This window comes from Synchiropus splendidus, chromosome 7 (assembly GCF_027744825.2).
Source record: "Synchiropus splendidus isolate RoL2022-P1 chromosome 7, RoL_Sspl_1.0, whole genome shotgun sequence".
Lineage (NCBI taxonomy): Eukaryota > Metazoa > Chordata > Actinopteri > Syngnathiformes > Callionymidae > Synchiropus > Synchiropus splendidus.
Genome location: NC_071340.1, coordinates 21,927,633 through 21,955,316, shown reverse-complemented (window position 1 = coordinate 21,955,316; position 27,684 = coordinate 21,927,633). Strand labels below are relative to the sequence as shown.

The 27,684-nt window shown below is 39.8% G+C and overlaps 1 long non-coding RNA gene across 1 annotated transcript; it reads right to left on the bottom strand.

Moving 5' to 3' along the window:
- Positions 1 to 4,328: 4,328 nt before the first annotated feature.
- On the bottom strand, positions 4,329 to 5,367 carry LOC128762981 (uncharacterized). Its single transcript, XR_008415600.1, has 4 exons — positions 5,282 to 5,367; positions 5,054 to 5,193; positions 4,825 to 4,980; positions 4,329 to 4,751 (listed from the first exon to the last, which is right to left on the bottom strand). It is a non-coding gene; the product is annotated as an uncharacterized LOC128762981 (long non-coding RNA).
- Positions 5,368 to 27,684: the final 22,317 nt, after the last annotated feature.

Here is a 27,684-nt window from a genome sequence, read left to right as displayed (position 1 = left end):
AATTCATCGCAATTAGTCTGAACATTTTTTATCTTAAATATTCAACCGTCAGTGCAATTTCAATTTGCCTCCTACGTCATGGATGTTGACATATATATGATGTCATAACATAACATCCATGTTTTTGATATACATCCATGTTATATATATATATATATATATATATATATATATATATATATATATATATAAGTGACAGTCTTTCTAATAATTCACTTTCATTTCATGATGATAAGAAGTGACTGACTATATTTCATTTCTTTCTCATTCAGATCTGACTTCATCGTGGGGCTGTCTTGACTCACTGGTCACATGACCCCTCAGTTGATCCTCTTGAATGTGAGGCAGATGGCAGTGACTCCATCCCATCATACCTGCAGAGGAGAGCCTTCCCACATCAACAACATTCAAGGAGCTCCCACCATCCTGATGTATTTTTAACCACTAACTTCACAGCCCAGCATCGCTGAGCTCCAGAATCAATCACACTGGCGACTTGGACTTCAACGTCTGAGTCAAGGTTGAAACTTCATTTCCCCATGATGGACTCCAGGTGAGTTTAGAAGATGAGAACAAATTGGTCCAGGTTCGTGCCGAGGCGGTGGGTTGTTGTTCTACTTTTTAAGAAGGAGCAGCTTTTTGTGGCGATAACCTTCATCTGTCTCACCAGGCTGAACCTCTGAATACAGGCTCATTAACACAACAATTCTCAGCATCTTCTTTCATCGCGACTGTGGAGACAAAGCAGCGCACTCTTTAATTCTTCTCAATATACTTTCATGCTGCATGTCTTTTTTTCTTTTTGGGTGTGAGTCACTCTTTAGAGAACGTGACGTCGGGATGTAAAACTTATAGGGGCGCAGTCATTCTTCGGGTTCCAACTGACTCACATATACCGTATATATAGAGAACTAGCTAGCTAGCTAATGCGCTAAACAGCTGCAAACGGTGTCATATGGGCAAGCGCTGCATATACCCACGTACTGCATTACACTACGGTGTGTTCAGACTTGGACTGGTACTACTCCCCTTACTCTCTTCACGATCTCAAGGATATGGTGAAGTACTGAAAAATGTTTGATTTAGGTTTGATAAGGTAGGACCTTAAGGAGGACCCTGAAGGATGTACTGTATAATGCACTCTGTTTTTGAATTCAAACCGTCAAAATCTGACACCATGCTGCTCCAATCCCTGATCGGAGACACTCCCTCTACTTGGAAAAAAAAAAAAAAAAAAAAAAAAAAAAAAAAAAAAATATATATATATATATATATATATATAAATATATATATATATATATATATATATATATATATATATATATATATATATATATATATATATATATATATATATATATATATATATATATATATATATATATAAGAAAAACACTGTTAAATAAATACAAAAATCATGAAATAAAATATGACTACTACTACTACTGAAGGAGACACTCCCTATACTGGGAAAAAAATATATATATTAGAAAAACAATGTTAAATAAATCATCAATGCTACTACTACTACTACTAGTACTAGTACTACTACTACTAATAATAATAGTAATAATAAGATAACTGTTTGCATTTTATCTGAAGGGACGGATTATTAGCAAGAATGAGACAGGAAGGAACTTTAGCCGTGGCTGTTTATTACTGTCATATTATAAGAAAATAAAAATTAAAATGAATTAATTAAGCTTTTAAATATGGAGTAGGAATGGATGAGGGGAAACAATAATGAGTGAAGAAATTGCCAAAATATTTTTGATTTGTATTTTGAAATACAACGAAGAAAAAGAAAACAACAATAAAAACAAGTGAATATGAGAATATTAAAAAGTTATATGACAAAACATAAATTCCAAAAGTTATTTAAATAAGCAAGAAGACTATGTCAACATCAGGATTCGAAATTTAATTCCACAATAATAAAAGAAAATAAGATTGAATTTATTGAATATTATGATTTAAATATCCAACATTGAATTTGAAAATAAAAACTAAAAGCCAACAGAGTAAGAATACAGTAAGAAAATTCTTCTCTTATGAAGACGTTTGAGAGATGCAAAATTATTTTCAAACATTTCCTTAAGTGAGTTTTCTTGACAAATGCATAAATGTCGATGAACGTGCGTGCGCGCAGTTAATCCGAGGTTGGTTCTAAATGATGGTCCTGATGACTTTTCTGCGTGTGCAGCGCAGTTCATCACGGCGCCGTGACAGAGCAGCAGAAAAGCCCAGAATCATGCATCTCTGCGAGTGAAAATTAATAAAAAAACACTATGTCAAGGAGCGAGAAAAATGGTTTCCCCTAATGGATTCTCCACAGAAAACAGCTTTTAGACGATCAATCTTCTCTTTGAAAGCCCAATTATTTAAGTAATTGTTCCTGGGGAATTTGTCCTCTGCATGTTGCAGGAGGGAGCATCTTCTGTCACTCCTGAAACGGCTCACACCATTTTCATTCAACTTTCTCATTTCATTTCTCTGACACATTTCTACTTAGCAGCCATTGTCTATATTTATAAAACTATTCATTCCATATTTATCAACGCAGGCGCGCACACACACACACACGTGCGCACACACTGATGTTAAAGTATCGTGGCATATTCAAGAGTCACACAGAGTCAGTCTGAGCCCAACACTTGTTGATTTACAAGCTGTTGTTTCCACGGCGCCTGAGTGATGTAATGAAGCTGGAACAAGATTTGTTGTTGGTAAACTCACATTGTTTGATCAGGCAGATTGATATACAATGAGCCGTGGGGGGAGAAAAATAATCCTGAACATGCAAACAAATACATAATTATTAGAATGAGTGAAGGCCACAGTGTGACTGGCTGTCAGCGGTTTATGGCATAATTATGAGGCTCTTTTCATCATACAGTATGTTGCTACGGCGACTGGCTTTTATATATATATATATATATATATATATACATATATATATATATATATATATATATATATATATATATATATATATATATATATATGTATATATATATATATATATATATATATATATATATATATATATATATATATATAAAATCTAGTGAATGAATTTGGTATATTACTGAATCAAATGATGGACCCATACATACATTTAAACAACAAAATACTGTTTATATTGAAGTTTTTATATCACCTTATTGAAACTAAAGCTCTTTTAACGCCTTAAAAATATTTGTATAAAAAATTCAGTTTCATAAGAATTTCAAGTCCATTCAGAGCAGTGGAAACCCTGGCCATTGTGTAGCGAAAAACCTCCCTGAACAAAAGCAAGTAGATGCTTTTGTTCAGGGATTCCTCCATGTTTGTTGTTGTTGTTATCATCATAGCTGCGATGTGTCTAGTGCATCATGTTTTTGTTTGGTTTCAAATTTTGAGTTAAGACGAAAATGCAACTTCATTTTTATCACATTAGAAACTTATCTTCTTATTCAGGTGAAGTAACTCTGTGCATCTCCCTTTCAGTACTGTAATGGCATTTATTTATCTGTAATGGTTATCTGAACTTTTTTCTTGTTCTTCTCATATTTGCAGTGTATTGGTGACATAGTGTTAACATTAACACCTACCTTCCAGACAGAGCCGACTACTAGGGTCACATCATGTAATATATAAGATGATGTGCTGCAAATGTAAATGTCAATTCATGAATTATTTTATATATACATAATATATATTTTATATATAATATATAATTCATATTGCAAACCAGCGCTTTTGATGTCAAGATTTGAAACTAAATAATAAATAATTATTTTTATTTTATTTTATTGAAGGAAATCAAGATTTAAAGATTTTGTTCCAAATGACTTGAAGAGCATAATAATAATAATAATATCATTATTATTATTATTATTAATAACATTATTGTTATTATTATTATTATACGTTTATTCTAATATCAGTAAACAAATATGGGGTCATTGACATTCCAGGCCGCAGATATCACAACAATACTTTATTTCACATACTTTCAACAATAAACTGTTGTTGCTTGTCCTTCCACGGGGGTTCGGGTCAGTAACCATGGCAACCGTAGCAAAATGGGGCTGAGATAGGGCCCAGAGCCGTGGCCTTGAGGGAGTCGTTAGGCATCTGTCTCCTGACTCCCCCCTTCAGCGTCTCCATGGAGGATGCTGCAGGATCATAAACAACATGGGTGTCTCGCCCCGAGTCCATCTCCCACGACTGACCATCATGACAACAGGCTGCTGCTCAGCGATAATGGCGACTGCCGTGGCCTCTGCTTAATAGATGCTTTATTGCTTTTTGCCAAAATGTTAAAGCAGAGTATTGATCGGACATCGGGACGTACGTTTCGGGCCGAGATGAAGCGGTGAAGCTTTGTCCTGAAGGGAAGTCAGGCGACACTCTCCTGTCAAACAAGCCACGGAACATCTTCACTGAGACCATCTAGATCAAGACTCAGCCTCCAGTGAGGCTGGAACAGGACTAAATATGGACGCAAATACCACTTGCGCTTCAGACCTTTTCTCGGATGAGAGGAAAGCCTGACCTTTTGTAATTAGCGAGTGGAAGTGCGCTGAAAAATGAAATATTACTTTCAATTATTCTGACTCCGTCACTGTACAAGAGTGAAGACAAGAGAGATGTCAGAGGCTAAAATCATCAGCGGCTCCTGAGGAGCTGCGGCAGCATCCAGGCCTTCACTTCCATGGTCTATCTGGACCCCAGTTGCATGATCCGGGCATTAAATAAGGTAGTTCCTGTAGAAGTGCCAGCAACATATTCAGTTGCAGTTCCTTGTGGGACCTGCACCATCATTGATGGAGGTTTTACCTTGTCATTTTAAGATGTTTTCTCCTGGATACTGGTTGTGTTTGTCTCGCAGTATTACTAATCTCTGACATAGATGCCGGGGTCTTCTTCCAGTGGACTGGTTCCAGCCTCCTTCCTCAGCCAGGTCCACGATCCGGGCATTAAATACAGTAGTTCCTGTAGAAGTGCCAGCAACATATTCAGTTGCAGTTCCTTGTGGGACCTGCACCATCACAGATGGAGGTTTTACCTTGTCATTTTAAGATGTTTTCTCCTGGATACTGGTTGTGTTTGTCTCGCAGTATTACTAATCTCTGACATAGATGCCGGGGTCTTCTTCCAGTGGACTGGTTCCAGCCTCCCTCCTCAGCTGAGCGAATTAATCATCCCCTAAACACACACACCAGCCAGAGTCAGCTAACAAGAGGCCCCTGCTGGCTGACCACAGCACGTCCATGTCAATAACGGCAATATTTACCGGACTCAACGCCGCGGCGCAACAATCCCCCACCCACTCGCAGGTCGCGGCGGGATCGGCGGCTTGATCTCATGTTAAAACCCGGGGTCCCCCGCTGCTGTGTGAGCTAGCGTCGGCGGCTACCTAGCGGCGTCAGACCTTGCTGTGGAAACAGATGATAAATAAATCAAAGTGCACTAAGCGCTGCTTCCACATGGCGATCGCCTCCTTCCGAGCGTCTGCACCTCATCAATCAGGCTATTGTCCGCTTGAAAGGCGAGCCTTGTAAATGTCATATCCACTCAAAGCCAAGGAGAGGCGGATCAGAATGCAGCGCCGGGTTTTTTTAATTGGATAGTGTAATTAAAGTAAAAAACCTGCCTGGCTGCCGCCTGACAGGACGGATGAAGACCCCTTTTAATAGGGCTATGAAACATATTTGTTAAAAGGATGAGGCAATATGTACCATATGATTGGGTGCCCTTACGTGTCATGCTTTTCATTTATGATTCAAACTGATCAGTACAGAAGTGCTTTGCATTCATTTGTTTCAAGAAACCACAGTTTGTCCTCAACTCAGAACACAGTGAATCGCGACGTAGCCTGGTTGTTAATTTGGTCTTAGACGCCGATATAGCAGTTTGGAACTTGGAAAATAAATAAATAAATAAATCAATAGGATTGTGCTAAATGACCTTTTTGAGTAGTTCACTGCCCTTAATGCAGGTTTGCACATCTAAATGATCATAAAAGATGTTATTGTTTTTTTTATTGTCTTTGTTGATACATGTTTTAGTTTTTGTAATTCAACAATACTGTATGTTGCAGATAAATAAATATATAAATAAATGTTTTCTCTGTCTAATGCAGAATCACCTTGTGAAATGCATTATTTTTTTCAAGATTATGAAGAATTTTAAAGTTTGTTTGAAATATTTTCCCGCCACTGCGTATATTTCGGGTTACACTTTAGATGAGGGACCTTATATTACCACAAATAAACTACATATTCATATTTCTATTAGCATCGTAGTAGCCTGTAACTACTCATAATGAACTATACTGGCTTGTCTCTTGTTAAGCCTGACTGTCTTATGCCCTGGAATGGTCACTGAAAGGTCACTCTAAACAAGACCATAACTACTGACTGTTAGTTATTTTTATTTTTATTTATTAATTTTTTTACGTCACCACATGATCTGATGTCTTTTTTTGGTTTAAAATTGCAATATATATATATATATATATATATATATATATATATATATATATATATATATATATATATATATATATTTATATATAGTAGTGGTGGGAAACTTAATTCTGATTAATTTATTACAACATTATTACAATTAATTAATTACAACAACAAAAATTAAGTTTCTATTTAATTTAACAGTTTGCTCTCCAGACAACAGGGAACCTTTGTAAGTGCAGGAGTTCCTGGTCCACTGATCACACTGCGGCACAAGACACGTCGCACCTATAATGATAACAACAACAACAAACATGGAGAAATCCCTGAACAAAAGCAAACAAAAGCATCTGTTTGCTTTTGTTCAGGGATGTTTTTCACTACACAATAGCCAGGGTTTCCACTACTCTGAATGGACTTGAAATTCTTATAAAATTGAAATTCTTATACAAATATTTTCAAGACATTAAAAGAGCTTTAGTTTAAATGAGGTTATAGAAAAACTTGAATGTAGCCACCATCGTGATTTATTGTGCTATTGTCAAACTGATGCAAAATAAACAATATTTTGTTGTTTAAATGTATGTATGGCTCCATCATTTGATTCAGTAATATACCACATTCATTCCCATTGAAAAATGTGGCTTCTTGTGGCAAATATTCTGATACCATTAAACTGCGATTAATTGAGATGAATTAATCCGAAATTCTTTTATTCACTCGGTTAATTTTTTAATCGAATCCCACTCCTATATACAGTATATATATGTGTGTTTCACTTCCAGGAGACGGACTCTTCAGCCTGGAGTTAATGAATTTTCCCAAGTGGGAAAGAAATCCAATTGAAAAAAAAAAGCCCCTTTAGTATGGAGCCCAACAATGGGCTGCATACATCAGAGCGAACCTTGAGGTGCGCTTGAACAACATTCATCTCGGGGGCGAGCGATTAAGAGAGCTAGAGCTTGTTCTTGATTAAAGCAACAAGCAGGAAAGGCCAAACTATAATATTGATTACATGCACAAACGGGACGCGGGTCACTCTGCCACCCCACACATGCTTTCTATTTAATTTCATTAGCTCCGCTCTTTCCCGCCGCGCTAATGTTACACAAACACCAGAGAAGTAGGTACAGTGCACCTCAGTATATAAAAGCTCTCTGTCACATGTCCGGGGTTGTTAAATCAGTGACACACACGTGCACACGTGTACGTGCGCGCGCCGACACACACCGGCACATTATATGTCCCGGTGCTTTAGACTTGAGTTTGATGGCTGCCGGTGAGAACCTGGCGTGAGAGGTCTCTCCTGAGAGGCCTCTGTACTGAAGATCGATAGGACAGGAGAGCGCCGATAAATCAGGCCGCTCCAGCGATGTCTGTCATAAAGCTCCCGCCACAGTCGCAGCTCTTAGCTTTATGGCGGCGTTGAGTGTTATTGCAATCTTTTGATAGCTTTGGTTAATTTATCTGATTACAGGAGCGGCGCTGGTGTTTACGTCAGCGTGGTGCAGTCACATTCAGCATTTCTGGGGTTTTATCAGCTCGGCTATCAGGGCTAGCATTTCGCTAACCACCTATGGAAAGCTTGGGTCATGGGGAAACACTGGTACCTCACGTTTCCTCTTATGAACCTTGACAGTCTGGTAGGTATGACGAAACGTGGGACTATGGCGTCTCCACTGTAGCTTGGTGACAGTCCATCTTTTTGGGTGTCTTGTTAAGGAATCAGGAACCGCACTTTGAACATCGGAAATTCCGACAAAATCATTTTATAGGGTTTGTTATCGCATGACAGAGGTTTGCAGGATATTGTGGAGCAACTGTTCTGTTTTATCATTTAGCCGCTATCTGAAGCTCAAGATCAGCGGCGAAACCGACCCGGACAATATAAACGTGAAGACTATAGACCTTATCCAAGGGGGCATTTGCCAAAAGTGAATGAACACGTCTGCTAGCTCAGGGTTTTAAATGAAACTGCATAAAGGGTCGCCCTGCCGTCCCGTCGGCTGGCAGCCGGCGTGAATTGTGCTGGAAAATCTATTTTGCGGTGCCGGGCTTTTCAATTCGCAAGGAAAAGAGTGACTGCTGTAGTGACATCAATCAAAGGGGACGCGGCGGTGGCTTTGCTCCATGAGTGGAGGGTCCGGAGTTCACGGGTTAAAACAGGCAATATAGAAGCGGTGTAGAGGCTTGTCAGCGTTGGGGCCGCGATGCTGTTGGTCTCCTCAGCGTTGGAGAGTTGCCCCTCTTGTATTAACTGGACTTCATTAATCTTCATGCCATCTTCTTTAACTAGTCATGTAGAACGGCTCAATAGAAAGCCGTATAATGGGGACGGCCCGGTGCCAATTACTAGGTTAACATAGTGTTCAGCCCGACTGCAACAAAGGAATGAGCTGCAGGAGATGGGATGGGGGAGGTTTGGAGAGGGCGGCGCTTCAAGTGATCTGACACGACAGGCTCAGCACCTTATTGGGAAATACTGACTGATCGATTTTTCTGTCGCGTAAGATTTAGTAAAAGTCAGCTGTGAGATGGAAAAAATCTCTGTTGCTAACTTTGGTAAAGTACATTCAAGTAGTCAAAAACAGAGCTGCATGCTCATGTTCCCACAGTGAAAATACATACTTACCGGATGAACTGACCACTTAGTGGTCACCCGGAGGGTTAAGGACTGCAAGGACTCGGTACTTGATCCAGAAGTGGATTTCTGTCTTGCAAGACTTGCTGGTCCACGTGTTCCCCCCATGATGCTGTTACAGGAGCCGAGGAAAACTGTCTGGACAGCCATGTTGTCTGTGACCACTAGAGACAGTTGATATTTTGTCATTTGTTTGTTAGGTTTCAATATGTTTTCGTTCTCTCAGATTAAAGACGGGGACAGGTGGGGTCCAGGGTAGTTCAGCTGAAGTTAGGCTGGTTGGGTTTTGGGCTCATTTATAATGAATCAATGTCAAAACAGTTTCTCTGTAGTTCATATGACTGATGTTTCATTTATAGCTTCCTCAAATGGCTTTTAACTGAAAGCCACATGGAAGCACATACTATGGAGTAAAAAAATCTTCTGCTTAAATTTGACAAAATGTTGTTATTATATTGTGTTTGCTTGTTGCTGCTTATGAAGTTTTTGCTTTTGGTGTAGAGGATGTAGTAAATTTAGGAAGAATTTGAAGGTTTCCTGGATCATGAAGAGGCTTCTCTCCGCTCCTGCTCACACACATCTCTCTGTTAAGAACAAGCAAACACATGATTAAATCACAAAAATAATGCAACTTTCATGTGACTCAATTGAGAAAGTGTATTGTTATGGTTCGTTCTTTTGCTCTGTCAGTGAACACCACTCGCCACTGCGCATTCTTGGAAGCAGTGCGAGCTTTAGTCCTTGCAGGAAGCTTTGTTTTGGACATTGATTTTTTTTTTCCTTTTGGGTTGTACGTGATGGTTTTATGAAATCATGAAATGAGGTATCATTGCTTTTCCAGTTTACCACTAAAATTGATGATGATTTTGTTTGAGTTGTTGAATATTATAATATTATATTGTGCCCGTCTTCTTCTTCATCTCATTCACCAGACAAGTCAGTCAAACATAAATACAGTTCAACTTCACTCAGAATGTTTGAGGTTTTAATTATTTTGTAGACACAGCTCTTGCAGGATTTCCACCTGGGTTTTTTGGAAAAAAATGCAGCCAATCCAGAAGCGATAGAGAAACAATGATGCAGCGGGGAAAGCTTTGACATTTACAGAATTGGTGATAATAAAAACCCTAGTTTTTACTCATGACAAGTCAGTCTTCCTCCAATCTGCAGCCGTCCTCACGCCGTCCGTCTCATCATATGTCTGGTCGGAATGTGCGACTTGAGTTTCGCAAGCAACGGACTGAGTTGTTATCATGTTTTCTCCGGGATTTTTCCATGACAACGTGCCTAAATCCCACATAATCCATCTCCACCTGCATGGTGTTTAATGTGTTATCGGTGTGACTCAATGTTTCTCTTAATGAGATCATTTTTCTGAATGTGTAAACCTCAGTGTGAGAAAACAATTTAATTGACCCAAATAATTCTTGCATTGAGGTGCTACTGAAAACATTAACCCACCCTGGTGGGTAGAATGCAATGGTGCTGCCTCATAGAGAATAAAGTCGTGAACAAGAGCCATTTGATGTTCATTACATCCATCTAAAGGGTTCGGGCCTAACTCTATAGAACAAAATGGCTGCAGAGATTCTATCAGTGTTGACTCGGAGCACCTCGATGTTCCCCAAGGAGACTCGGCAGGACACGTCTGGTGGGAGGCAGAAATTTGGGCCTCACTCCTGCTGTGTCAGTCGTGGTGACCTTCTTTAATGCTGCTCTTCAGAATGGTGCAGGACACTGAGATTGTTGATGCATCAAGTTTGAAAAAGGTTATCGGTCCGTCTTCTATTGAGAGCCATTTTGTGGCATCACTAGGTTGAGTTTTCTCTTAATTTTAAAGTTGGCGATTCTGAACTGAGAAGACTTAAAAAAACAAGCCTCAAAACTGGGTTGTTCTTGTAAATAATCCAAATATCTACTGATCTTTGGACCTACTTCAGTATCACTTGTCTTGTTCTCCCGATGCCTTTTTTTTTTGGGATGTGACTGGAGGGGAAGTTTGCAAACCACTTGTCATGACTGCTGTCAGAACAAGCACAGTGTTAAACTGCAGTTATTTAATTCCATGTGATTAAAATAGGGCTGGGTCAGTTTGGGAAAAGGCCCGCCGGCTACGGATTTTATTTAGAGGACCACAATTAAACTGGAGTAAAATGGAAATGTCACACCGTCACGGAGGATGCTGCGGGAGTTGTGAGAAGGATAATATTATTGTGATGTGAAGTGATAATTCCGCCCTGTCCACCCTCATTATCCAGCAGCCCAGTGTATTTCTGGCTCGCAGCTGTGTGTGTGTGTGAGTGTGTGTGTGAGTGCCGAAGCAGTGGCCTTTCTTCTCTCTGCAAATTCACAAGTAACATGTAGAGAAACACTTGGTTGAGTTTTATTATTGTCTGCATCCAAAGTGGGGCGCACCGAGGAAGTTGGCGTGTCACGTGTGGGGTGTGCGTCTCCTGTGATGGGAGAGTACTCCGCGTTTGTATGAATTCAAGTGCATCAGCATCAAAGGTAGCTCCCCGCTCTGGCCTCACCTCCGAGCTGACTTACATGCAGAGTAGGAAATAACAGCCCCAAACATTAGCAGCGACGCCGAACAAAGGAATTGAAGAGGAGGATGACGCGGGGAAGCTGGACGCCCGGCGGACCCCGGCGCTCCCAGATAAGGAATATTTTTGTCTGGCAAGATAAGCCAGAGAAAGCAAACATATTACAGAGCTCAAAATTCTGTATCTATGGCTCCTTTTCATGAGTCCAATAATTCATTCATTCATGGCCTCTGTTTCCTCCACCACTCGGAACATCTGCCTCATACATACATCACTGCGCTGATAAGGATCACAGACAGAATTGGTAATACACTCTGAATGGGAGACCGCGGCTCTGATTAAATAACTTGGCCGGCTCACTAAAATTGAAGCGGCGGCGGGATGAAAGGGGACTTATCAGGCTTTATTAAAGGCGCTGCTGTATGATTTTAAGGTTTGGGGTGACGTGCACAATTTACGACACAATGTCCCGCGCCGTAACAAAGAGGACTTATGGAGAAAGAAAGCAAAATAGCATTTGTGACCTCTGTCAATGGGTTTGAAACTGCTGGAACATACAGACCATATAAGCGAGTTGCAATTGATATCTCAATGGAGATGAAAATACATCACCGTGGGATGATGTTACCATTTTTTTGGTGCTGATTTTTTTCGGCTACAATCGCAGTCAGTACCACAGTGAGTCTTTTAAGTGAGAATATAGTCATTAGTTTTAAGTATTACCTTCTAAGATTGATCTGTTTTCTCAAACTGGTACGAGTATATTCCAATTCGATTTCGCAATTGTTTATCGCATTAAACATTAAATATTGAAATTTCTCTGTTTTGAAGGCCAAAACTCGACGTCTTGTGAGGGTGAACAGAAGGCAAGCTCAAGCCTTTTAAAGGTACTGGAGAGTACAACTTTGGATGTTGCTAGTGATGGGCAGGTGAGGTTTCATGAAACAGTGACCTGATTTTCAGAGACCACCAGATGGCGCTGTAAAATATTTACATTTTTCAGTGAAATCTCACGTCATGTCTAAACCAGGAGCGCCGTCTAGTGGCTTCTGGAAATAGGACACTGTTTCATGATACCTCATCAATGCATCATTAGATGTTAATCTTCTGTGTATTTCCTTCTGTTGTATCTCTGATGAAGCACAATCACTGAAACAATTCACCTCCAAAATCTTGCTGGCAGAGGTGTAGAAGAAGTCTTAGGCTGTGTCCCATTTCTCCTCCTAACACCAGCACTTAACACCAGCTCTTGGTTCTGAGCACCCTGCACTAGGAAGTGGCCTCACGCCATGACGTCCCTAAGAATTACGACAACACTTCATGACGTCACGCGTAAAGACAACGTGTCATTGGCTGCTGTGCTGTGTTTCCAGTGTAGGAGACATTTTGGAATTGTCAGCTCCAGCATTTTTGCAACCTCTTGCATCGGCACTGATCATCTCACTTGGTTTGGTGAACCAAGGGAGAAGAAATAGGCGGAGCCAAGGCCGACTTCGCCGCTATGTTGCGGTGATAGCTCTGTTCGAGGTATGAGGATGTTAACGTTAGCATGGATGCTAGCCGACTGCGAAGAAATAAAACCATACTGTTGTACATAGATGTTGTATTGTTCATGTTGTCGGACACAGTAGACCATTTGGGTCGCTAACGTGAAATAAGAGAAAGTCAACAAACGGAAGAGAAGTACTTGTTACTATAATGTCCCTGTTGTCCTGTCCAACATCGTTTTTAAGTAAAATACTTTGGTATCCTGGAAATCTCTCCACACTTCATATTCCTACTTCGTTTCAAGTCAGCTCCGGAGCCCCTCAGTTTGAAGGGGTCATTTCAAGTGGTGGTCATAGGAGTACACTACACTTACACATGAACGCGCAAAACCCAGTGTTAGCCTCAAAAACTAGTGTTAGGGTGAGACGTGGGACACAGCCTAAATAATGCTATTGACAAATACACAAATAGCCTCATTGTAACCAACTTGGCTGACCACTTTTCTCCAGTAAATGCTGGTGGGTATTGTGCAAATCAGAATCACAATCTGAACCAACCCATCCTCACTCCTGTGGTGTAACATATTGAGGATGGGAAAGTTGCCTTTTGCGTCCTATACTGACGACAAGGGGAACCTGTTGACACATGCACAAGGGAGGTTGGGGTTAAGTAAGCCACGGGATGTGTTTCAATACTGTCACTAAGGACGGATTCATAATCCTCCTCATATGACACGCAATCCAACACCCCGCCTGGAACGCTACATGGGAAGGAAAACTTTCTTTTAGCATACGTGTCATGTGACATAAAAGGCTCAAGGCTGCCCTTGACGTCAGAATAAGGCGCAAAAGTCCACTTTCCCAACACCAATATATTACACCGTGGGAGTGAGGATGGTTTGGATACACACCATATGTTGGGAAAAAATCCAATCGTAACAAATTTATATGTATTTTAAAATCAATATTTACAGTAGATCAATACAGATTAGTAATAAAAGGAGAAAAAGAAAATAAATATGTGATGTAAGTAAATTGTGACTATGGTTTGCCTGCTTGAAGAGCACGAACGTGGGAGAGCGGAGGAAGCTATATATAAAAAAAACACCTCCATGTTCCTTGTTTTTAAATGTCAAAAACCATATTTCAAGCCGCAGCAGTTCTGTGTGAGGAAACGTTTGTATAGATAATTAAAATAATTCCATCTGGCCGCCACTCTGGCAGGTTTCTTGATTATTCTTGCTGACATTTAATAGTTGCAGATGTGGACAAGGATGAAGAAAATCTAATCTAGTCTGGTAATGACTCTTTTAATCAGTTCCATTGTTTCCTCGCCGCCCCTCGCCGCGTGTACATCCCTGCTGTCGTCAGGGGACATCTAAAGAGAAAGTCTAATATCGTCCTGCAGCAAGACGACAAACACCGCGCATCAATTATTGAAGATGACCCCAATAAATACGATAAGGAGGACTCGGAATTCAAATGATGAGACGCCCCTTTTCTCTCTGAGCGTGTGTGTACTGAACCTTTATTAGATTGAAGGAAACAGGTAGGAGGAGTTTAACCCTTTTGCTATGGACACATGGAATCATTCCACTTCTGCAAATACACTGGAGACCGTGATGCTCCTTCTTAGCTAAAAATAAAAATAAAAATTAAAATAAAAATCCTTCAATACCAAACTCAAATATCGTGAAACATAGAGTAGGTAATTTGCTAGACCATGTTGACTTGACCGGTATAATAATAATAATAATAACAATAATAATAATAATAATAATAATAATAATAATAATAATAATAATAATAATAATAATAATGATAATAATAATAATAATTAATTAAATGACATATTTATACTTCAATCAATTGAGCCTGTTTTATCTTTTGCTGTACATGGTGACAACTGTTTGATTTTTGTTTTCTATTTTTAAAGACTTATCATGAAGTTTATAAGTTGAAAATAAGGAGTTGGTACAGCTATTCATCAATTTCTCAAAGAATAATATGTTTAAAAAACATGTTATTTTACATGATTTGACAAAAATAAATAAGTAAAATAAAAACTATGACTACTACTACTAGTACTAATGATGCGATTACGACTGTTACTGCTGTTACTAGTGCAAGTAATAATTGTTTGTTAGCGCTGTCAGGGTCAGGGTCAAAGAGTCAAGGTCACATTACTGTTTGTCACAGTCCTTGCCAACACAAAGTGTGTTCTAGTTTCTGTGCGGCACCAACATATGCAACGTCTGCATTGATCATTTCTCTCAGAATCAATGGTGAGTTGTTATATTCAGCTGCAACTGTTCCACAAGAGTCGACTGTGAAAAGTTTTTTTTTTCTCTTCCAAATACAGCACTTTCAAAGTACTTTCTGAACAAGTTATATTTTGTGCTTCTACATTCCGTTAATGTTTCATTTTATCCTAAATATTTTACGGATAACTGCAGACCCAACTATAAAAATACGCTTTTTTGGTTTGTTGTGTTGCCACTTCTGTTTGCTTTCTGAACTCATTAAAAAAAAAAAAAAATCGTACGATCAATACTATTCTACTATTTCTAGACTGGTTCCTTTATGCATTTTTTCGACCATTATTTGGAGTTTCAATGTGTCACTATGGTCAGGAACCAGCAGATACAAGTCCATCTTTTGCTTATTTAATCCTGAGCATGTGTGAGACCTGTTGCCGAGTATTAATTCTCGCCGACGGTCCGACAGTATCGGCGCAGCCAAATCACTGCGAAGGAAACTGCATGAAATGAACAGATGGCAGTGACACGAATTAAAAGCACCGAACAATAGTAGAATATAAACCAGAAATGACACCCAAAGTGGCTGCTGATTTATAGCCGTGCAGAGTTTGGTACTGGGCTTCCATGTATATTAGTGCTACAAATCTGGGTCCATTTAGCAGGGAGATGCTCATACATACATCACCGGCTCCTGCTCCAAGCCAAGGTCAGTCCTTATTGCATCAATCTTTTCAACAGAGCCCAGTCCACACAGCAGCAGTTTTGTAACTGTCGCAGCTGTAATGGAATCTTTTTTCTCGCGCTTCATCTTTCTCTTATCACATGAAATATATATTCAACTTCCCTTCTTTCCCTCATTCACTTGATTCCTTTTGTTTTATCTTTAAAACACTCTTGGAACCTCATTCCTTCCTTGCGGGACATTTTTTTTGTTTTTTTGTGGAACACTTGAGCCTCTTGAGTCGGCCATTGTGAAGGCTCCGGCATTAAACTAACAGTTAAATTTAATTCATGAGCGTTAATAATAATCCTCTCTCGGTGATGATTTGGAAGGAGAGGTGTGCCAGTTATTCATCTTTTACATGTCACTGCTCAATATATTATTCAGGACATCATTTCAGGAAGCCATTTCAGAAACATAAAGTCAGTCAAAGACACTGGACCAGAGGTCGGCGACTTAGCCTTTGAAGCTGCCGCAGAATTTCAGTTGGAAGTTGTTGAAATTTGGGGTAAAAATGGCAAGAATGTAAGTGCATAAATGTAGAAACGATCGTGTTCTATGTGTTAAAACTAGAAAAGCACTGAGACAGTGCATACATCCTCACTACCAGGTCTCACACAACATTAGCTTAGCAGCAAGGTGCCAAAATGATAGCGGTATTATTGAGTCACTCAATGAAATTTTTAATAAACAATTACACATTTTGTAACTGCATCACATGAAAGCTGATTATTCAAGGATTGTGTTTTTAAAGACAAGTTTCAAGTCTTTATTTCCCGTTGTGCCACTATTATTTCCTGAAAATAGATTTAGGACATTATATATATATATATATATATATATATATATATATATATATATATATATATATATATATATATATATATATATATATATATATATATATATATATATATATATATATATATATATATATATATATATAAAACCAAATTAATATGACAAAAGTAAGTAAGAAAATACGTGTAATTTGATGGGGATTTTTTTTTCCATAAAAACAAAACAAAATGAGAAAAAAAATGTGTGTTGACAAATATAAATACACAACACGGCTAACCAGAGTGGACCGGCTGGACCAAAGACAAGGAATGAATTCAGATGCCAGTCAGTGGAACACAAAATAGTTCAAATAAAATGAAATAAAATAAAGTATTTCATAGTATATATCAAGTATTACTCCGGATTCCGTCTCCTAAGCAGGAAATGTAACCGGAGGATTTATGTGTTATTACATGTGTTGCTTTAATGGACGTGAGCTGCTGAATTGTGAAACGTCGGTTTGAGACATTCACTGCTGAGTCAGTTTGTGTTGTCCTGATTATTCATGCGGCAGCTTCACGTACTACTTTAATAAATGAAGAAATAATAAAATCAATCACTTTAAATAGCGGCGGAGCATTTACAGCGATGAGTGGGAAAAAAAAAAAAAAAAAAAAAGATTAGAGTTTTAATTGATGAACTTGACCTGCTTTTTCCTGATAACAAATTTCATTTGTTCTATAAAAATGATGCCAAGTGACATTATTTGACGGGATCTTTATCACCTGCAGAGTAAATAAGAGTAATTTATGCTGTTTAATTTTGAGCACGGCAGATAAATCACGGCTGTGTCGTGCGTTACGGGGCTGGCGTTGATGAGGCGAGTGCGGCCGCCGATTGGCTTGTTACAGCAGCGGTGTGAGGCGACGGTAGCTGCAGTGGCTCTGCCGCACCAATGTGATGAACGATGAGAAGGCGAGGGCAGGAAGTGAACGATGGACTTTTGAATAAATGATCAGGCATGCGTCATTAAAAATTGAGATAACAGTTTGACTCAGTAGCAGATGGCAGGTGTGTGTTTTGTCTTCCTCACCGGTCACGTGCTCCAAGTTGACTGTAAATTCCACCTGTGTGTAATAACATCATCATCCGACGCCACAATAAAACGCAGAGCCTTATAATGATGAAGCAAGAGCGGAGATATATTGCCTGGATGTAACAAAATGTAATGTAAATGAATACAGACGTAACTGCATCTGCAGTAGCTGCTTACTAGCATCACTTTCCTCTGGGTGAAGTCTTGTAGCGCTGACACGGCTACATGCCGCCGCCCGGCTGGGGAGGCGAACATCAGTCCGCTGTGATGAAGACGTGACACCTGTCACTCATCTCCATCTGACAGAGAGTCACAGCCGTTTGACCACACACACCAGCGAATTACCATCGAGAAAGAAACAAACTGATGAAGTAGTGTTCAGCAAGCATGAAGGCGATGGGCAGAACAGGCTTGAAGAAATGTTTGGGAAATGCAGGTTTGGCCACGTGCCAACTCTTAAAAGGTGGAAATGAGCCTCCAGCTTGGCATGAATAAGGTCGACCTACGTGGGAGGCAGATGTTTTTCAGACAAATAAACTATTTACTTAAAATGCTACTTTATAGTCATGTTTAAAGTGTTCCATGAGAGGAGAAACCACTCGGCTGCTGTAAACAGTCAAAGAGGCTTAACATTGTTCACCAATGTTTCCCTCTGTTTTGGAGTAACTGAGAGACGTTTTAGATTGAATTCTGGTTCACATCCCCAATCTCTAATCCGCTTTGAGGAAGGAAACCATACTTGAGTGTAATATCTTGTTAATTGAAATCACAATATTAGCAAACACAGTAAAGAGGCTCTGACTGAAACACTTCTTGCTCAGACCTAGTGGGAAAACTGTCATGTCTGAAAATACGTCATTCACCAGGTGAACATTTGGGATTCTCTTCTGACCCAGTGGAGATGAGAAACAGCAAACAAAACGCAACTTATTTTGCTCATATGCTTGTTAAAACTGCAGTTCTGGACAGAAAATTTTCATTCAAAATCCTGATTTTTTTTTCTTTCATGGGTGATTCTATCCATCCAGACAGGCAGTATAATAACACCCTTATACCAGGAGTATAATCTCGATCTACTGAAACGCAATTTACTGCTAAAAGAAGAGTATTTCTCATGTCAGCTGACCTGCTTTATCTCAAGCCAGAAACTGTCTGTTCAGACACCAATTTCAAATATGTCTGAACTTGTTTTGAGGCCATTGAGGTTGAACGCTGACAGCTTCAACTTATCCAAAGATTATTTGTTGCAATATCTTATCTTTGCAATATCTTAATGCATGAACAGATAATTACATTGACATGAAGCACTTTTCTGCAAGGCAAAATCATTTAAATAAAAAAAAGTGGCTCTGCTAATTTTAATTTTTATGTATTCTTACTTTTTTTTTTTATTATTCCTTTATTTTTTTTATTTGTACAATTAACTGACATGACATTTTATTTTCGGCCAATATTTTTTCGACTTTATTAAACCAGTCTATGACAAACAGAAATCAATTTTCCCATTTTTTGGCACCGACACAACACTCCAAACATGAAACTGACCTCTCAGGTCTGTCACAAATCTCAACCATCGCACGGATAATTTCATATTCTGACGGATGCTCTGGTGTACGGGTGCATTAAAATGGAGGCGCGTGCGGATTTAACGACCTCCAGACAGAGAAGTGCGCACGAGCAGCGGCTGCTGATGAAATATATTTGCTGTTTATTGCTTATTACGCCGCCCAGTGATGTAAGGGACGAGCTTTTGTTCTGTAATGCCCTTCATCTCTCCAGGTTGGTGAGCAGCGACCACGTCGTGGGGCGGGGGGGTTCTCCACTCACACGTGACGCATGAGAGGAATAAGGAACACGTCCGTGCTGATGGAGACACCAGCGAATGTGCAAGGTGGGTTGTTGCAGGGTTTAATGTGAGAAAAGTTGGGCTCACTTTGAAAGTTCCGCCTGGGGCACCCATCAGCCGACGCCTCACCCAGGATGCATTTCTACATGATAGAGGATTAATAACGCCGCCTCTCCGCCGTCTCGTCCTTATGAGTTCCTTCGATCCTGGCTTTCAGAGGCCATTAGCCTCCTTCCTCTTGAGAGATAGAAGCCCAGAGCCACAGTGAGCGTCTTCTTCCTGCTCTAACCAGAAATGACACAATGTCAATAGGGATACTGATTATTCTGCCCATTTGTTTTGTGCAGTGCAGTTAATGGGCTTTATTATACAAAAGACATTGTGAAAACCCAATAACCATTCTTTATCATTTGTCCTGATGGAGCTAATAGAGTGACTCATGTGAAAAGTCAGATCCTGCTGCTCAGCTGGATGATCTACAGATGGAGCAGATGCGTGGATGTTTCTATGATGGAGATGATTTCCATGACATTTGCAAGACTCCATCGGAAAATCAAGACCTCCCATCCTTAATGTTGCCAGGACTCTTGTATAGAGACACCAAGCTGCGGAGGAGAGCCTTGTGAAACACACAGAGCAGAAAAGTCAAGGAGAATAAACAATAAATATCAGCTAATTCACTCAGTTTCTGATGCAAAATCTCAGTTTAATATTGAGCAACACTATTGCCTTTTTGTTGCTTATTTTATGTGCAGTAAACAAGAAAATAGACAAAAAATAACAGTAAATTAAAAAACAAGTCAGATAAAAATGCCACAAGAAGATTACAGGATTACATTCCAAGCATTTAAAGCTGTAAAGTTTGTAATGCATGGCACTCTTTTTTTTTAATGATTTATTTATTTTAAAATTATTTTGAAACCCCAATTTTTGTAAAGAATAGGTGCTAGAAATGCTTCTTTTAAATTCCACCTCTTCTAAAAAATAAAAATGAAAGTAAAAGTAAAATAAAAGTCAAGGTGAATGAACAATACATATCAGCTAATTCACTCAGTTTCTGACTCGAATTCATTTGCAAATCTCTTACAGTTTAATATTAAGCAACTTTATTGTCTTTTTGTTGCTTATTTTATGTGCAGTAAACAAGAACATAGAGAAAAATAATACCAGCCAGATAAAAATGCCACAAGAAGATTGCCGGATTAATGAAAAATGCAGGGTTTTTATTATAAGGTGACACATTGATACATGACATTTAATGTTAAGAATTGTGAAAGTGGTCCCTTAGGTAGCGACTGCTGTGTTGTAGGAGGCAACAACACGTAATACTAGACAGCCAATACTGACTGCATGCTCAACTATTAAATTGTATTTGAATACATTTACAATACATGTTTTTTTTTTACACGTCTACATTACCATGATTATTATTTTAGTTTTCTATTTTAATTATTATTATTATTTATTTTAATGTCTAATTATCTACAGTCAATTTCTATTTGTATTCATTTTTTCCAATTATTATTATTACTATTGTTGTATTCTTCTTCTTCTTATTATTATTATTATATTCTCAATATTGTTTGTCATTTCCATATATAATATAATAATTATGTAACCATTACTGAGACTACATCATCTTTTTACACATGTAAAAAAACAATAATTAAAAATGTAAAATCATTTTAATATTTTGGCCAACTAATCTTTTCAATGTTTTTCTTTAGCATAGTTTTGAATTTTTTATTTTGACACTTACTTTTCCTCTTTTGGTTGGTCTCCTCACGATTATTAATATGTATAAAAACAATTTTAAGACAGGAAAAAAATGGAAAATGCATGAATAATTCTTGGATATTATCTTCACAAGTGTAACTTAGTAATGGAGCCAACTTGAGAATCATTCAACTGAAGTTATGGAAGTTTCTCACAAGAAGCTGTTTGAAAGGCGAGTGTTGCACACACAGAAGAAGACGGGTCCACGTCCACTCCATCCTTCTGAAATGTTTACGTTACCACATCAGCTGTCCTCCCAATTCACCATTTATCTTCCCCGACCCGTCCTAACCTTTTGCAAGCGTTCAGGTATGACAGATTCTAGATCCACGGGCCACGCATCAGTGTAAACCAGCTACAGTATCATCCACACAACTGTCAGTGCGAGGGGAAGCGTACACATGTCCTGGCACTCTGGATCGGCCTCTTCCTCTTCAGCCACATAAATCTCTCTGCCGCGTGGACAGGTGGGAGGAGGCTCTGGCAGATGTTGCCGTGAGGGACGGAGCCGCTGAAGCCTCAGACAGCTCTTCTCCTCAACCGCTGGCCCCTCTTCCAGAAATTGAAAATAGGAGTCAAAGACCAGTCAAGTATTCGGCTTCTCACAGCAACAATTGCCTGAAGAGAATCCAGCCCTTGTCTGGTTGTGGAGTATTTTTACTTCAATAAATATACTGTAACTACACTGGTGTTTTGCTTTTTACAAGGTGTAAGTCAAAAATGCAAAAATGTGGTCAAACTTTCTTTTCACTGAGACAAAAATCTGCCAATGTTGTCAAACTTGATTTAGCAAATCTTAAACAGATTTATTAGAACTAGATCATAGATTATATTCACATGCATAATTTGTTTATGAAGATACATTCCAAGCATTTAGAGTGGAAATTGTAATGTATGGCATGTTTTTTGCTTTAAAAAAAAAAATATATATATATATATATTAAAAATTTATTTTGAAATCCCATATTTTGTAAAGAATGGGTGCTACAAATGGTTCTTTTAAATTCCACTTATAAAAATAAAAATAAAAATAAAAATAAAAATAAAAATAAAAATAGGTGTACTCATATTTAAACAAGTAAATAAGGCCATATGTTTTGTGGAATATGGAACACCTAAAATAACACGAATGTGAGCAAAAAAATGACAGTTACATCAACCTTTTGCTCATATCAGAGAATTATAGTTCAGCGTCATGAAGTGGTGGTTTAACAAAGTTTTTTGGGCTCCGTCCTACATCCATGTTTGGATGTTTGTTTTGCTTTCCAGAAGACATGACTGTAGATGTATGTGCAGCTGTCAGTGAAGTCGAAATAATATCTTCTCTTCTATTTCCTGTGGGGTTCCGAGGACGGCGTTGCACTTGGTTAACACTTTTTGAGTTGATGGCCGAACCTCACCGCCTGTCAACTGATCCGCCAGCTAACCAAAGCTGAGCTGTACTTACCTTGCCATTCACTCTCTGGTGAAAACTGATGAACCAATTCACTCGCGGAGGTCCGGCACCGACTGATCCTCCTCTGCTCTTTTAGTCTGTGAATACTCAGCATCTACAGTACGTACAGAGAGGCTTGAAGATTTCTGTCACTAGCGCTTGGAGCAGCAGTCACTTATTGGCTGTCTATACTTCCTTCCTCTGGGCAAAGAGGGACTAATGTGGGTTGGTTACAGAATACGGATGCTTGTTGACTTAATTCGGTTATGACAGCGATGACAGGACCCTCGTTCTTCACTGCCCAGCAACGGTCTGACAGCACTCATTAACATTCATCTCAGTCAGCTGCGTTTAACATCGGAAGACTTCTTTAGTCACAAGTTTTCAAGTGATTTGTCACTGTGTGCGGACACAGCAGAAATAACCTCTCTTTATTTTAAGCAAAATATTTCATTTGAGATGGCATTTTACAGTTTTCACTGTAAAGGTCCATTTATGCTCCCTTTACGTACGAAATTGTACCCGTCAGTTTCAAATGTTGTTCCCGTCACTGACCACATACTTCCATGTGTTCTTTGCGTCGCTATTGGCGATCACCAATACATCCACCAGGGGGAGCAGCCCACAGTCAAAAGTCCATGACGACGACAAAAGCCAAAACAAACAAGGGCGACTCTGGAAGAAGTATTGATAACGTACCTCTTGAGAGGTACTGGAGAACAGAGAATCTCCGCCATTGTTATGTCTTGTTCATGTCTCACTAGAGCTATGTATCGGGTAGTAACAGCAACACCGCTCCCCATGGTTTCCGGTGGTACTGTTCCTGTGGTCTGTATCCGTACGCTTTGTGGAAACATGCAGAAATATGAATGAAAAGAATGCAGAGTACGGACCGAAGGATTCGTCCATCGATCCAGATCTGTACGTATGGTTGACCATAAATGGGCCTTAGGCCAATACAGAAAAGACATTGATCCTCTGACTGATCCCAGTTGTCAATGGCACTCAAGTAAAACAGAGGTGTTTGGTAAGAAAAATAATCCATTCATTTTCTGGGTAGTTCGGAGAGTCATTACGGAAACTAACCTTCATGTTCTCTCAGATGCGAAGCAATAAAAAGGTTGGGCTGCTGGCCTGTACCGCTGGAATTCCTCCATAAACATGTGTTTTCTTTAGCTTTGGTTGGATGGATACTTGTATTTCGCTTGACAATGCGTCTTGGAGTGACGCAAAAGTTGGAATTCTATGTTGCAACTTGATGTATTGGGTTTTCACCTGGCTTGAATTAGACCAATTTCCACAATGGCAACCTGAAACAATGCTTTTTGAACACTAAGCAATACAGTGGGAGGGGAAGCATTTGGTTTCCTTCCCATGTAGCGTCCCTTGATAATCCACGACTTCAATGACTACTGTAGCTTAGTTATCCAGAGAAAGTTATAGACTGTCAGCGTGAATGGGAGCAGCTTTGTAGGCAGGTGGAACTGGTCGGCTGCAGCAACCTTTAGTACGATTGCACATGGCAGCGCTTATTCCCAAGTCCCAACATTGATCCCACTTCTGGTTCACTGCCTTGACCTCTGCACACGGAGGATCGTCACTCGAGAGATACTGTTTCAGTTGCTCTGTCCCACTGGTCATGAAGCTCACTTGAGCGCAGGATGTACATGAAAATAACATGTGAGCTGAGCCTGATATTGCCAGCTGACATGCAGTACTGGACGACATGGGTCATGCGTAAGAAGGAAGGGAAGGAAAGAACGGAGGTGCCCCGTCCAAATCTTATAGCAGGGGTGGATGACTGGCTGAGGTCTTTATAATGAGGCTGACCACTTCTCTCAAAAACAGTGAGTAAAATGAGGGATCTGTTTTGAAATGGGACCAAACATGGGGGTCAAACATTGAGCTAGAATCAGGTCACAGCTGAAGTTGTCTTATTTATGATGGGTTTTATTGCATTTCTTTTCTGCTATACTATGACTCACTGTTAACTAATGTTTGTGCTGTACTTGAAACAGTGTACAAGTAAAAAAAATAAAGATCATGAGGTGTCATTCAAATCAAGTATTTATAAGTATACTCAAATTTTGGAGGAAAACAAAACAAAAAAAGATGTACTTTTTGCCATCAGTGACACGAGTATGCATCAAAAAAAGAAGTCAATTTTTTAATAGATAAAATACAAGTCTATGCAAAACAGTTGGTATTTTAGCATGAAATGAATTGAATACTACTCTCTGGCCCATATACTTTACGTCTGTAACGTGTGACTGAAACAACTTACACATGTCCGTAAAGTAATTTTAGCAAATATGAAGTCAATTCCCTGCTTTGACTCTGGAGAGACCCAGCAGGGAGGACGTGTTTGGTGGGAGGGGTAGGTTGCCATCCCCCTGATGGGTTTGCATTTCAAAAGACCTTGATCCAATCCATTCGGGGTGTAGGAAAACAAGATGTTCATCTCTGGTTGGACTAATTAGGTTTTTTTTTTTTGAGGGAAACCCCCATTTCCTTCAGTTGCTGTGGGGATCCAGATGTGTAACTGGGCTAATGACTGACTGCTTACAAAGAAAAATGAGCTGCAATCCACACGCGGCACCATAAGTCACCTTCTGAGAGTCCGGCTCCTAACGTGGTCCACTTTAATCCACCGAGGGGGTCACAACATATGCGAGCCACTCATTAGAGGAACTCCAAACACAACGTTTACAACTCCATTTACATGCCGCGGCATCCAGTCAGAGCCGATGAAAAGTGACTACGAGGGGATGGGAGTGGCCTGCGGGGCGAGGGGTGAGAAGACATGGCAGTGTTGTGTGTCTGTTTTGAGGAGGAGTGGAGTTGACAGAGGCCACCTCCAGAGACTCTTCACTCTCCATCAAAGAGCTGAGAAGAAGAGGCAGCCACTGTCAGGGGTTCCCAATTCCAACAGAGCACCCACATGCTGCACCTCCCACCCTAAACACCTTTAGTCAGTCTCACAAAGCTCTGCATGCTGCCAGGAGCCTCCAGACTCATTGGCAATGCATGACCAATCCCCAGCTCCGCCACCCGAACATCAGCAGAGTTTAGCACTTAGAACATGACAGACACATCCCGGGGCTTCATTTCCACACAGCTCACAAACACTAGGATCATCTGTAACTCAGCGCGCCGCTTTTGATCAAATCTTCATGGTAGCATCAGTTAGCTGTACAGTATTGCGCCGCATCTCCCTTATCAAACACAATCTCATTAGATCGGATGGAAACCCTAAACTATTGAGACAAACACCAGCGGAAATCTCCGAGTGGAGGCGGCCATATCTGGACAGCCAATTTGACTTGATCCCTTCACCAATTGAAACTCTAAACCCTAACGTTAGAAGAAAAAAAAGAAAGGCCTTTCAATTTGAATTCTCCTAACTTTGTTTTTCTTCGTCAAAACTGAAGGGAAGCTGCGGACGGAATAGAGATGCAGGACCACCGTCGCAAGTTTTATCTCCTCTACAGAATGCTGTTATCTTAGCGCAGTGTCAAGAACTCGATCTCTTTTTTTTCCAGGTGACAGGCACAGACGAGAGATAAGATTGGAAAAGAATCCCACTCCACTGAGTAAATAAATAATCAATACTCATCTAAATGTAAATGAGAAAGTAGCCCTCTTTGATAGGAGGGTTTTTATCAACCAACCAATTTTCTACAGGCACTCACTGGGCCTCAACCAAATCACCATCATTCAGCTCCCATGTAATGGATAAGAAAGGGGCTGGGGGGTACGGAGGGGAGGAAAGGAAGGGTCATCTGAGCGCAGTCATGTTTGGAGGGCTGCATCGATAGCACACACACACACACAGATTACTGTTCTCGGTCTTTTGCTTTGGATGGTTAAATAGAAAGAAGCCTCACTCATTGAACACAACTTTGAAACAAGAAAATGCGCTGATCAGAGAAAGAAAAAGCTTTTTTCCCCCCATGAAAATAGCATTTATTTCTGTCATTGTGTGAACAGAAACATCTTTGTTATGGTTGCAACACTAGATTTCATCATGTGTAGCCTGTCCCAGCTGCATAGGGCAGGAGGTGGTGGACACTTTCTCTGTGGGTTTGGATGCAGGGACACGGAACCTAAAGAAAAAAGACAACAATTTGTTTCAGTTGTTTTGAGCTCATCCAGTTCCTGCACTACACTGACGTCAGTAGTTGAACCAAAAACACAGCAAAAATAAACTTTAATCCAAAGTATTACAGTGTATGACAGTGGCGGTAAGTCATGTGACTGATGAGAATTTTTGGAAAAAACATTCATAATTAAGATGCACACAGCTGCAGCATGAAGGTTCCTTCACACCAAAACACATACTAACAACACCCGAGTGGTCGCTGGTTTACAAACTGTGGACCTTCTATCCAAATCCAAAAAAAAGATTTGGATGCTGCTGTTTCTCCAAGACATCCTCACTCCCTCGGTGAAAGTGGACGTTTGTGTCCTATGCTGACGCCGAAGTCAGCCTTCTGCGTTGCATGGTGACGCATTAGCCTTTCAATTGTAGCACCTTCCTGACACCGTGGGCAACGCCTCAAGGACGGAGGTTGGGGTTAGGTTAGCCGTGGGACGGCGCTCCTTACTTTCTTCATGTCAGTCACATGACTAACCCA